Source organism: Octodon degus, unplaced genomic scaffold (assembly GCF_000260255.1).
Source record: "Octodon degus isolate 3935 unplaced genomic scaffold, OctDeg1.0 scaffold00067, whole genome shotgun sequence".
Taxonomy (NCBI): Eukaryota; Metazoa; Chordata; class Mammalia; order Rodentia; family Octodontidae; genus Octodon; species Octodon degus.
The window spans coordinates 6,543,285-6,556,988 of NW_004524643.1; the positions used below are offsets into that span (position 1 = coordinate 6,543,285).

The 13,704-nt window shown below is 38.8% G+C and overlaps 1 long non-coding RNA gene and 1 pseudogene across 1 annotated transcript in view; one reads left to right on the forward strand and one right to left on the reverse strand.

Annotated features, from left to right (window-relative positions):
- Positions 1-10,356: 10,356 nt before the first annotated feature.
- Positions 10,357-13,704, reverse strand: part of LOC111817705 — a 12,707-nt gene continuing 9,359 nt past the window's right edge. The window contains exons 2-3 of the long non-coding RNA XR_002821837.1: positions 12,223-12,272; positions 10,357-10,441 (exon numbers count right to left, since the gene is read on the reverse strand). This is a non-coding gene — a long non-coding RNA (uncharacterized LOC111817705). The remainder of the gene's footprint in view (positions 10,442-12,222; positions 12,273-13,704) is intronic.
- On the forward strand, positions 11,962-12,212 carry LOC101575978 (annotated as a pseudogene).

Sequence of the window (13,704 nt, forward strand, 5' to 3'; positions counted from 1 at the left end):
CTTTGCTGTAGTTATACTCTTCGCACGTACTGAAGTTCAGGTGCAGCTCTACAAAGTTAGGACTTATCCAGCTGTGTCTGGCTTGGGTCTGGCTGCTGTGCTCAATCCTTTCCGCTGCTGCCCTTAAGGGTGAACCTGTTGTGGCCCGGACCTGGGCTAGGACCCGGTCTGGGGGCTCCCGCAACTCAGCAGAAAATCCTACTCGGCGGGCGGGTTGGGGGAGGCAGTGCGGAGTGATGGGGGGCAGCCCAATGGGCTGGGAGAGGGTCCGGCCCACGCTGCGCCTGGGCTAGGACAGGTCCCGCCAGCGTAGGGTAGCAGGAAGCTCTCCGCACACTCACCGGACCTGGGCTAGGACTGGGTCTGGGGGCTCCCGGAACTCGGCAGAAAATCCTACTCCTATTTTTTTCTTTAATGCTGCTCTGTAGTACGACAAGAACTTGTCATTAGGCAAGTAAATGTAATGATTGGCTTTTTCTGTGTCTGGGTGGGTCTTCTCTATAAATGTTTGTAGCTCTGTCTGGTTTTTCAGGATTTCCTTTATGTTGGAGAAGAACTTTGCTGCACTGATTGTTGATACCCTTCACCCTTCCTCCTCTTCAGAAAGCTCCTTAGCTGTCATTCTCTGTGGCTCAGTCAGAAGTTGCAAATGTTCCTCAGTAGACAATGCCATAGAGTGTTCCTCCTCTAGTTCCACAACAACACCACTGTCTACCTGCATGTCTATGGACTTTGCTATTGTGATAGTGTCATCAACCACAGGATCAGCTGAAGGCTCAGACTCCTACACGGCCCTCAAATTCTCTCTCCTATATAATTTTAGGCCAAACTTTCTTGCAAGATCTTAACATCCTTAGAGAAATATTGGCCCAGGATTTCTCAATGAACCCCACACAGGAAAGAATGTTGCAATGTTCCTTCCAGAACTGTTTAGGTGTTAAATCTATATCTGAGACCTCCTGGAAGCACTTCAGGAATAGTTCCTTGGTGTATAGCTTGTATAGCTTCCTTTTTTTGTTTGTTTGCTTTTGAGACAGGATCTCACTCTCCAGTTCAGGCTGGCTTTGATCTTGTAGTGATCCTCCTGCCTCAACCTCCCAAGTGCTGAGATTCAAGTATGTGGCACAACTGGCCTGTATAGATTCTTAAAGTTAGGTGTAACCTGCTGGCTCATAGACTATAGGAGAGGAGTAGTATTAGGTGGGAGGAACTCAACTGAGAATCATGGGAATTCTTCAGCCATTTCTTCTTCCAACTTGCATGGGTGAGCAGGAGCACTGTCCATGATGAGGTGTGCCTGGGGTGGCAAACCTTTGTCCTGTAAATATTTCTTAATAGTGGGAGACAAAATCTCCCTGATCCATTCAAGGAAAAGTACTCTTGTTACCTAGGCTTTTATGTTAGACCCCCACATGATCCCTAGCCTATTTTTCATGTCTTTATGTTTTCCAAGCACTCTAGGGGTCTCAGAGTGATAAGCCAAAGAGGATTTATCTTGAGGTCACCACTTGCACAGGCACATAGCAATAAGATTAGCCTATCCTTCATAGGCTTGTGACCTGGCATTTTCTTCTGTTCCTGAGTAATACATGTTTTCCTGGGCATTTTTTTCCAGAAAAGGCCAATTTCATTACAGTTGAAAATTTGATGAGAGCAAAAGCCATTTCACTATGTCATTGTTCTGAAGAGGTACATATAATTTTCACTAGTCCATTTAACAGCACTGGCTGCTTCACCATGCCTAGTTATGCTATGAACCCCGGTTCTCTCTTTAAAATTGTGAAACAACCCCTTACTGGCATATTTCTCCATTGTCACTTACTGGTGGATTATCCTTCTTGAGATCTACATTCATAACCCTAGCTTCTTCACAAATATAGACTCAGGCAGACTATAACATGCTGTCTGCCTTTCAAGTATCCACTCCAATGATAGCCTTTTTTGTCTTGTCTGACGCTGTTGATCATGACTTACTAATTTGAGTAAGAGCTTTAGCCATAGTAACTTCCTTATAGAAATCTTTCTCTGTAAGATTGTCAAGATGATGAATTTCAACATGTATATATTAGTGAGATTGGTCACATGAATACCGTTTTCACATTTCTCCGTAATTTCCTTCTTCTTTTTGATCAAGATTGCTTTCTTTACCTCCCCTGTCTTCATTGGCTTTTATTCTCCAGCTTTGTGGGAACTATTTTGATAGCAGTAATCATAGCAATTATATAAAGCACTGACTGAAACCATGTCCACAGGTACACACATCTGGGTTCAGGCTGATGCTTAAGTACACTTACATGTGTTTTTCTGGCATTGTGAGCCTTTGTACAAAAGGTTGGCATTTGGGGCATAACTCAATTTGGTCATAAGTTAAACATAGCATTCCAGTCGTAACTCAAATTGTGAGTACATGAGGTCGGTAGTAACTAGTGTTTCCTCTGTATTTTTCTCCAGGTTTTATTATGAATACATACTGGATTTTGCCAAAGGTTTTAATGGGTCCTTTGTGATGATGATCATGTACTTTTTGTCCTTGCTGTGTTTATGTGATGTATTACATTATTGATTTGCATATGTTGCACCATCCCTGCATTCCTGAGATATACAAATTTGATCTCAATGTATTATCTTTTTGATGATTTCTTTTACTGTGTATGCTACTATCTTGTTGAGGGTTTTTAATATCTATATTATTTAAGAGATTGACTTGTATTTCTCTTTTTAGGTTGAGTCTGTCTTGTTTGGAATCATGGTGACTCTAGCTTTCAGGAATTACATTAGGAGTAGTTCTTCTCTTTCCATTTCTTATTTATTTATTTATTTATTTATTTATTTTAGGGAAGGGTCTATAGGGTGTTCAGGTCTCACTACTAGATCAGACTTGTACTGATCCACCTGTTTACAGCCTCCCAAGAGCTGGGATTACAGGCGCATGCCACCACACCCAGTCTCAATTGCCATCTCAGTGTACCCTGGGGGTGGAGCCAGCACCGCAGGACCAGGGATTGAACCCCTGGACCCTGTGCCTGCTTGCAGGTGTTTTAATCCACTCAGCTATTTGGCTGGCCCTCCCTTTCCATTTCAATTAAAGAATTTGAGGAGTATTAGAATCATCCTTAAAGGAATTATAGAATTTACTGTTGAATGTATCAGATTCTGAGCTGTTTTTGGTAATTTTTTAAAAAATTAATTTCAATTTCATTGTCTGCTTTTGGATTATTTAAGGTCTTTATATTTTTGATTCAGTTTTGGTACCTCATATGTACCTAGAAATTTATACGTTTGTTCTGAATTCTCGATTTTTTTGGAATACAGATTTTTGATGTAGTTACTACTTATCTGGATTTTGGCGATGTGCACCGTGATTTTGCCTTTAAGATTTCTAATTGTATTGATTTGGGTATTGCCATCTATGGATAAGTTTGTCTAAAGGTTTGTATATTTTGTTTATTCTTTTGAAGAATCAGTTCTTTGATTCAATGATTATTTTTAATTTTTGTCTTAGTCTCAATTTTATTAACTTATACTCTGATCTCTAATTTCCTTCCTTGTAAGAGCTTTGGATTTAGATTATCATTGTCTTTAAGACCTTGAAATACATCATGAGGTTATTCATTTGGGTTTCCTCTGACTTTGTTTTGTTTTTAATATGGGTACATGCAGCAAAAACTTCCCTCTTGAAACACTCTCGTGGTGTCCAGCAGGTTCTGGTGTGTTGTACTGGCATTGTTGCTTAGTTCTAGGAACTAATTTTGTTGTTGATTTCTTCTCTGATTCATTGATTATTTAAGAGGATATTACTTAATTTCCATGTGTTTGAGTAATTTGTGTTTTTTAAAATCACTGATTTCTAGTTTCATTGAATTATGATCTAATAATATGCACAGCATAACTTTGATTCTTTTTCCCTTATTTAATTTAAGCATGCCTTATGGGTTAGATTGTAGTTCTCTTTTAATGAAAGATTTGTGTTTTCCTGAGACGAATGTGTGCTCTGTGCTTGGGTGGAATATTCTGTACATATCTGTTAAACTCATTTGTTTGAAGATTTTTCTCAATTTTGATATTTCTTTTTTTATTTTTTGGGGGATTCCAGTTAGTTTGCCTGTTTGTTACAATATGGTACTGATTTCTCCTACTCTAAGAGAGTTTATGTTTTTCTGACCTTTCTGTCCACTAGTGTTCATTTTATGAGGTTCGGTGCACCAGCTTTGGATGGATATATGTTTATAATTGTTATTTTTTTCTGTAGAATTGTTCCCTCACTAATGTGTAGTCATCATATTTGCTTCTTCTGATCAGTTTTGCCTTGAAGTTTACTTTTTCTGAAAAATAGAACAGCCAGCCATGCTTGTTTTGGCCTTCTAATTGCATGGACTATTCTTTTTCATTCTTCCATTTCTAGTCCATCATTTCTTTTTGGATTGTGCTTCTTATATGTAGCATGCTTTTGCGTTTTGTTTTTTTGATTCATTCTGCCCTTCTTTTTGTTTTGTTTGTGAATGCAGACCATTCACACTGAGTTACCAATATATACATAGATAGTCTCACTATGCAGCTTGGACCCATAGTGATCCTCCTGTTTTCAGCCTCCTCAGTGCTGGGACTACAGGCATGCACCACCTGGACTCTGTGGCTGGCTCAAGGTAGCCAGCTCAGCATACCTGGAGGAGGGTCTGGCACAGCATGTGGTGCCGGGGATAGAACCCTGGTCCTTGTGCTTGCCTAAGCAGATGTTTAGTCTACTGAGCTATCTCACTGGCCCTTAAAATATATTGACTTATTTGTGTAATTGCATTATTTTTCTATAGCTGATTTCCCCTCCTTTATCCCTGCTTGTTTGTCCTGCATGTTGCATTTATTATATTAAACTAGCATGTTGGCTTCATTGTCTCATTTCATGGTACCCTTACAAATTTTGGGGAGTGTTAGTTTGGTGCTCATGAGTATTGTAAGGTATTCTGTGCCATAAACAGCTTATTTCTCCATCACTTTTGAAAGGCACATCATTTCTGCAAAGTTATATCAGTCTGTATTGGAAGTTGCTTTCTTTTCAGTCTTGAAATACTTTACTCAGGCTGGGAAGATAGCTCAGTGGTCTAAGCGCCTGCCTGGCAAGCACAAAGTCCTGAGTTCAATCCTCAGTACTGCATGCCACGCTGGCCCTGGAACCCCAGGCATGTGATGCCAGCCCCAAAACAGGTTGGTGGTACATGCCTGTTGTCCCACTGCTGGGGAGGATGAGGTAGGAGAAGCACTACGAGTCTGAACCGTGTAATAAGACCCTGTATCGAATAAATAAATAAGCACAAAGAAAAACCTTTTTCTTAAAAAAATAAATAATTCACTCCAGGTTCTCCTGGCCCTTAAGATGTATGTGAAGAAGTCGGTTGTCATTCTAATAATTTTCCTTTGTAAGGGATTGCTTGTGCTTATCTAACAGTTCTTAAGATTCTGTTCTTGTGCTGAGCTCCTGAGAACCTGATGATGACACATCATCAAGAAATTTTCTTCTGATAGTAGCTCTTTTATATTCCTCACTTATCTGTATATTAATGTTCCCCTTGTTTGCAAAGGACCCTGCTATTACTTCTTCAAGCAGGTTTGTATTCCACACGGGCTGTCTTTCTGATTTTTTCATTAATTACAATTCATTTTAGGTTATTCTTTGCATCATCTAGGAGCTGTGGGATCCATTTTTATGCTCTCCTATTGTTTTTAGGATATCTCTGTGTGAATGGTCACCAGCATCAGTGCTGTCTGCCTGTTCGGACACTTTTTTCCTCACATCAGTCAGTTCTTTTGCCCTTACTTTCAAGAGCATTTTCTTTAAAGAGCATCTTTAATCTCATGGATTTCTGTTTGATTTCTTTCTATGGACCTTAAATCTTTGCTACCCTGGGCACTCATGTTGTACAAAATTTTATTTAGCTCAGCTACATTTTTATTATTTCTTTTATGAGCTCATTGATTGTGTGGTCTTTAGTTCTATTACCTGTTTAGTTATATCTTCTGTGAGTTCTTGGGGGTTTTCTTATTTCCTTTTTAGTTGTTTTGAATAATTCAGCTATATGGCTTTTGAATTCATCACCACTGATGTCCAATGGATCAGTTTTGTGGTAGATAAGAGTTTTTGGAGATATTTTGTTACCTATCTTCTCTTGTTTTTCTTGTTTTATTTTATCTATATGTTTTAGTGTATGTGCTTCAGTTTGTTGGTTGATTTTACTAGAAAAACTTTATGCTGGCATGCAGATCCTGTTAGTTAGTTCCTGCTCTTCAGTGTACTAGCTGGTCTGGCTAACTGTATACTATTGCCTCTGATCCACAATCCAACCATCTCTATTAATTTGGAAAAGGAGAACGCTGTGGAGTTAGCCCAGCATCCAATGCTCTGGGTGTGGAGCAGGCATTGCTCCTGACACAAAGGCAACCCAGATATTGTCATACAGAGAAAACTGATTAATAACAATCCCACCCTGGCACTACTAATGCCTTTAACAACAATAATAATATCAAAGCCAAACTGGGTAGTGAATACTGGAAGTAGCAATGAAATAGGATCCATAATTTAGTATAAGTACTAAGACAAAGCAAATATTGATACAAGATATGTTTACTAAATATAACATTATACTCTCCACTAACAGTACTAGAGGATTCAACAGTAAAATAAAAATCAAATATCTAAAGATTGATAAGGCTTAATGGTTATATAGCCAAAGATAGAGAAGGCAGGGAATGTAGAAATGAAAGAGTAAAATTTGGAGAACAAAGAAAGGAAAGTTGAAAAAGATGAGAGAAAAGTAAGAAAAAGGATGCTATTAAAGAATAAAAGAAAGACTTGGTGTGGTGGCTTGCACCTGTAATCCCAGCACTTGGGAGGCTGAAAGCAGGAGGATCATTGAGACTCCAATTTATGTAGTGAGACCCTGTAGACCCTGTATCCTGTACTAAATAAATAAAAAAAGAATAAAAGGAAATTAATAGAATCAGATGAAAATAATGGAAAATAATGAGAAAAATGGGGGGCAAAATAAAAAAGTTTAAAAGAAAAAATAAACAAACAAAAAAAAACTTTGTACCCCAAAGAACCAATTAAAAATAGAAAGGTTTTCCACAATCTCCTTGGTTTTTGAGTTGGTGGTTCATTTCCAGGGTCAGCAGTCTTACAAACCAGTAGTCAGTTGGGAGGGACAGTGAGCCAGTGCTGAGGCCTAGTCTGTTTCCATCCTCAGATGTTTGTGTACGCGGGCTGGTGAGATGGCTCAGTGGTCTGAAGCACCTACTTAGAACAAACTAAGTTAAGCAAAAGCACAAGGACCTCGGTTCAATCCCCAGCACCACATGCCAGCCAGCCCCACCCCCTAGTGGGCTGAACTGGCCACACACACACAAAATGAATAAATAAATAAATAAATTTTAAAAAAAAAGATGTTTGTGTACGCGTGCTGTGTCCTACCCTCCTTTGCCTGCTCATGACCAGTCAATGGTGCCCCCCACATGGCTATTGTCAGTCGAGAAATTCCCACCCTGGGTCATTGAGGTTTCATCTGATTAGCTTTATGGCCTGTGGTTTGTGAGGTGACTCCCTGCTCCAGAGGCCCCATGGAGTCTCTACAGCCTGTGCTGGGGCAACTATCCTAACTGACCAGTTCCTTGTTCATGTTCGCATATGAGGAAAGCAAATACCACCGAGTTCTGTGCTATTGAAGGAAACAAGGCAGAGGAATGAGAGGGTTCAAGTAGTCTTCTGGACTTAATGCTAGCTCTTCAAGACCCAGCCACCACCAGAAGCCACACACAGTCATTCTGGCTTCTCCCCATGGAGGGCAGAGCCCCACATCCTTCCTGGCTCAATCTAAGGGCCTCCCACAAAAACTTCCTTCCTAAAGATTTCATAAACTCTCAATAGCATCCACTCTGGGGATTAAGATTTTAACACATGGACCTCAGTGAGGTATTCAGTATCCAAACTAGAGCAGGTATATATCTAGGAATGGAAGGACCACGTCATAGGATAACCATATTTTTAGCCTATTGTGACAGTGCTAAACAGTTTTCCAGGGTGGCTGTACCATTTCACATTCCCCAAGTGATTTCATGATGATCCCATTGTGTATTAACAACATTATCTGTATTATCATTTTTGTTTTAGTAATTCTAGTGGGTATGAAGTTGTGGCTCAATGTGTTTTGTATGTCTTTGTATTTTATTTGTGTTTTATAATAGCTAATGATGTTGGGCATATTTTCATGTGCTGACTGGTCATTTGTGTAACTTCTCTGGAAAAAATACATCCAAATCCACTGCCCCTGCTATAATTGGATGGTGTTTTTATTGTTTAATTCAAAGTGTCCTTTATATATTCTGAGTACTAGTCTCTTATCAGATATATGACTTGTAAATATTTTCTCAATTCTGTGGTTTCTCCAATTGCTGTTTTATTTTCTTGACATTCAAACACAAATGTTTTTACTAAGGTCCAATCTATAAGATTGTTCTTTGGTTCTTAGGTGGCATTTTTAGGTAACCATTGCCTGATCAAAAGAAATAAATACCCCATATTTTCTTCTAAGTATTTTACTGTTTTCACTTTTTATCTTCAGTACCAAGGATTGAACCCAGGACCTTTGCACTAAGCTACATCCCCATCATTTTAAAATATTTTGAGACAAGTTCTTGCTAACTCATTAAGTTGCGGTTTGCCCGCCTCACCTCCCAGTGTTGGGTATATAGGCATGCACCTTGTTTTTTCCCTTTATAGCTATGTCTTTGATCAACTTTGTCCTTCATCAACTTTTGCATGTTTGTGAGGCAAGCAGTCCAATATACTTTTGCATGGGGATATCTAGTTGTCTCAGCCCCATTTATTGAAAAGATTATTTTTCTTCCAATTGAACCATTTTGGCTCCTTGACAAAAATCAGATGACTGTAACTATAAGAGTTTACTTCTGGATTTTTAAATTTTTTTTGTGGCTGGCTCAGCCTGCCCTGGTGGTGGGGTTGGCACAGCATGTGGTGCCAGGGATCAAACAAATCACGGTCCCTTCTGTTGCCTAAGCTTGCATAAGCAGGCACTTTAGACTGCTGAGCTATCTCGCCGGCCCTACTTCTGGATTCTTAGTTGAATTCCATTCATTTATATTTCTATCTGTATGTTTTGGTGAGGCTGAGACAGGAGCATCACTTGTGCCCGGAAATTTGAGTCTAACCTGAGAAACAGATGGAGTTTGAGGGGAGAATGATGTTAGTTCCTTTATCAATATTTTCAAGATTGCTTTTTAGGGGGAAAAAGACTGCTTTTATTGTTCTGGGTGCCTTATTCCATGTGACTCTTAGGAGCAGCTTGTCAGTTTCTAGAAAAAGAAAAACGACTGGAATTCTGGTAGAGACTACACTGAATGTGCTAGTAAATTTGAGGAATGCTGACATTTAATGGCATTTACTTTTCTGGGTGTGGTGGCCTATGTGTATAATTCCAGTCACTAGGAACACTAAGGTAGGAGAATTACAATTTTGAGGCCTGCCTATGCAACTTAGTGCGATTCTGTTTCAAAGTAAAAAGATCTTGGGATATAGCTTAGCAGTAGAGGGCTTACCTGGAATGAGTGAGACCCTGGGTTTCCCAGTATGAGACATAAATAAATATAATTCTCTCAATCTATGAAAATAAATGTCTTCACATTATTTAGGTTCTCTTTAAATTCTATGGCCAGAGAGCTGGCTCAGCGGTATATGCACCTGCCTGGCAAGTGCAAGGTCCCAAGTTTGATCCCCAGTCCAAAAAAAAAAAAAAGAAAAGAAAAAGAAAAAGAAGAGAGACATAAATCCTTCCAGCATTTAAAGATAAATTCTATTTATTTATTTATTTTTAAAATTTTATTTATTTATGTGTGTGTGTGTGGATGTGGGTGTCAAGCTCAGCCCACCAGGGGGCAGGGCTGGCTGGCATGTGGTGCTGGGGGATTGAACCGCAGTTCCTGTGCTTTGCTAAGCTTGTTCTAAGTAGGTGCTTTAGACCACTGAGCCATCTCACCAGCCCGATAAATTCTATTTAAAGTTTTCTGTATATTTTATTTTTCATTCTACCCTGATACAGTTGTTTTCACAGTTTGATGTTCTGATTGTTCACTGCTTGTATTTAGAAATATAAATTGATACGTGTACACTGATCTAGTATCCTAAAACATTGGCAAATTAATTCACATGTCAGTTTTAAAGGATTTGATGGGTTCCTTGGTATTTTCTATATACATAATTATGTTATTTCAAAGTAGAGGTAAATTTCTAATATATGTGTCCTTTTTTGTCTAATAGCCCTGAATATAGTACAATATTGAATAAAAGTGGCAGAAATAAACAGGTATCCTCATCTTCCTTCTGATCTTAGGAGAAAAGCTTCAAGTCTTTTACCATTCAATGAGGATGTATCTAAAGAGACTGAGAAAATATCCTTTACTATCCAGTTTGTTGAACATTTTTATCAGTATTGAAGTGATTATCTGATTTTTATTTGCTTTTTCGATTTATTTTTTCTCACATTGATAGATTTTTACATATTGAGCCAAACAAATTCTTGGAGTAAATCCTAATTGGCCATAATATATAACTGCTTGGATATACTTCTGAATTTGGTTTATGTATGTTTAAAAATACTTTGTTGCGGGCTTTTGTCACTATATTCATGTGACATATTGCTCTGTAGTTTTTCTTTTTTCCTTTTATGCAGAATTGAGACAAGGTTTCATTAGGTAGTTCAGATTATTCTTCAGCTCACTAAATAGCCCAGGCTAGTTTGAGCTTCAAATGATCCTCCTGCCTCAGCCTACTGAGTGCTGGGATTACAGGTGTGTGCTACCACATCCGGTGCTTTGTCTGTAATTAAACTTCACTGGTATATGGGTTTTGTTGAAAGTGGCTTGATTTTAGGATTTCTTGGTTGCTGTGCTCCCTGAGTTCTTTAATACTTAGGCATGTATATATATGAACAACGTGGCTGTGGAGTATTCCAATGTCACATTTTGTAACTTTCCTGGCATCATCTACATTGAATATTGTTGGGATGTTAAAATACAATTTTTTAAAATATGACTTTCCATTTATGTGTGGATGTTTGAAGAACATTCTTTAAACTTTAAAATTTAATGTCTTTTGATGTGTTTCTTTCTTTAGTTCAATGACTTTTTCTAGAGTGAGACAGGCCCTTCAATGGTCAGAGTAAATTCCTCTTAGTATCTTCCTTTTTGCTCCATTTTTAAGGATTACTCTTTCGGGGACAACAATCAGTCTTATGTTGTATAATGTTGTCCTCCACAGTGACTAACTTCTAATTGCTTTAACTTTGGCATTCTTTTCCTTTGCTACTGTAATGATTAACTAGGCTTGCTTCTGTGTTGGAAATTACATTTTACTCATGTCCCTGCTGTCTCTCACTGTTTACATTAATTTATTACTTAACAGTGGTATTAGTTTTGATCCTTGAATTATTTTCTCAATCCTGCAATCTTCCATTCCATCTTAGTTGTGGTTCCATTTGGTACTTGAGCTCTAGTTCTAAAAATTTTTATTAAATTTTTTCTTAAGCACATAGCATTCATGAACACATATTTTCTGTTCCTCAGCACTGACACTGGGTAGCATTTAGAATAGTTATACATGTTTATTTTAAACACCTATAGCTCTCTAACATTGCACCATTTGTGTACATTGCAAGAAGGAGGGAAATGTTTAATTTCTAGCCCTCTCACACTACAACCCTGTCAGTTAGAATGCTTTGCGACACAAACAACAAAATCCCTAACAAAATGTCTTAAACACAGAGGACAGTTTTGTTTATCTAGTGTCCTCAGGTAGTCAGTCCCATGGCTGATTTAGTAGCTTACCTGGGACCTGAGCTATTCTTTTCATTCTGCTCTTTCATACGTAGTCTCAAGAATAAAGGCTACAGTAACTGTGCCAAGATGTTGTAGAACCTGCTGGCTCTTTATCAGATTTCCCAGGAGACTAGAAGCCCTGCTTTAAGCAGATATTTTGAAAATAAACTTCCAGAGAAACAAAAGCTGTTTCAAGAGGCTAATGGGATTCCAGTTCATCGAAGAGGTGTGATAACCAATTCCCTCCTGAAGAACATGCCCATCATCTAGCACTTGGAGGAACAGCATGTGCTAAGTATCAGCTGGCTATGGCTTCATTTCCCAAGGAGTGGGATTAATTTCAGTCACCCCAGAAGCCACCTACTTCAGCTTCATTCAAATTTCTGTGGGCCAGCAATCTGATAAAAAAAAAATAGGAGTTCTTTTTTGGGAGTTAATAACATTGACTGGTCTTGACTGCCACAAGTGAAGCAATCTTTACCATTAGGAAAAAAGTAAAGAACTAAGTCAACACACATCAGTATCTCAGGCAGAAAGGAAAAACTCTCACTTCTCTTTGCATCCCCTGGACTTCTGTTCCTATTTTGTCATAACTGCATCACATGCCCTTCTCTAAATTGCTCACTTGATAAAGGAGAATAAGACTGTAATTATTGGTCTACAATAGTCACTTCAACTGAGAGTGATTTTACCTCACTGGAGATTTCACAGTACCTAGAAACAGTTTTGGACATTATAACTTACCAGAAGCAAAGGGTTATTTCTGGAATCCAAGGAGGTTCTCTCCTGGAGCTCTCAGATGAAACCCAGCTCTACTGGCACCCATCTTAGACGATCCTTTAGAAGAATAAAATGATAAATTTGTATTGTTTGAAGGCACTGAGTTTATGGTAATTTGTGGCAGCAGAAACAGAACATGTAAGTACAGAGGGACATAGAATAAGAACAGAAATGAGACATGGAGAATCAGTAAGATTTGGACAATACAGATAAGAAGAACCAAAACAGAGACCGTGCCTACATACGGTTCGAATGTATGCATTCTTTCCAAAATACATGATGAAACTTCTTTCCCAATGTGGCAATATTAAGAACTTGGATCTGTAGGAAGTGCTTAGGCTGTAAAGGCTGTTCCCTTGTGTATGGATGGGATTAGTGCTTTATAAAAGTCCTGAGGGCCAGGCACTGTGACACATGCCTGTAGTCCCAGCCACGCAGGAGACTGAGGAATAGAATTGCAAGTTTGATGCTACCTAGGGTAATTTGGCAAGGCCCTGTCTCAAAAGGTTTTTTTCAAAAGAAAAAACCTAGGACTAGGTAGGGAGCTCAGTAGTAGTGACAGAATGCTTGCCTAGCATGCAAGAAACCCTAAGTTCAATCACTAGTATGGCAAGAAACACAACAAAACAAAAGTCCTGGAGAGAACTAGTGAAGTCCCTTTACCTTCCACCACATGAAGACATAGCAGTAAGGTGGCATCTTGGAAGCAGAGAGCAGCCCTCATTGGATATCAACTCCGTCAACTTCATCTGGGTTTCCCCAGTATCCAGAACTGTGAGACATACATTGCTATTGTTTGTTTACAGATTACACAATCTTAGGTATTTTGTTATAAAACCATGAAAAGACCAAACTAAACACTAAGCAGGAATTTTGGCCATTTTTCATAGTGAGATGGATACAGGATAATTTTATAGAAATTCACTGTGAATGTTATATTTTGATGTTTACATTAAATAAGGCTCTCTATAGTAACAGAATGAAGAGAGGGAGGGGGAGAGAGAAAGAGGGAGAGGGAGAGGGAGAGGGAGAGGCAGAGGCAGAGGGAGA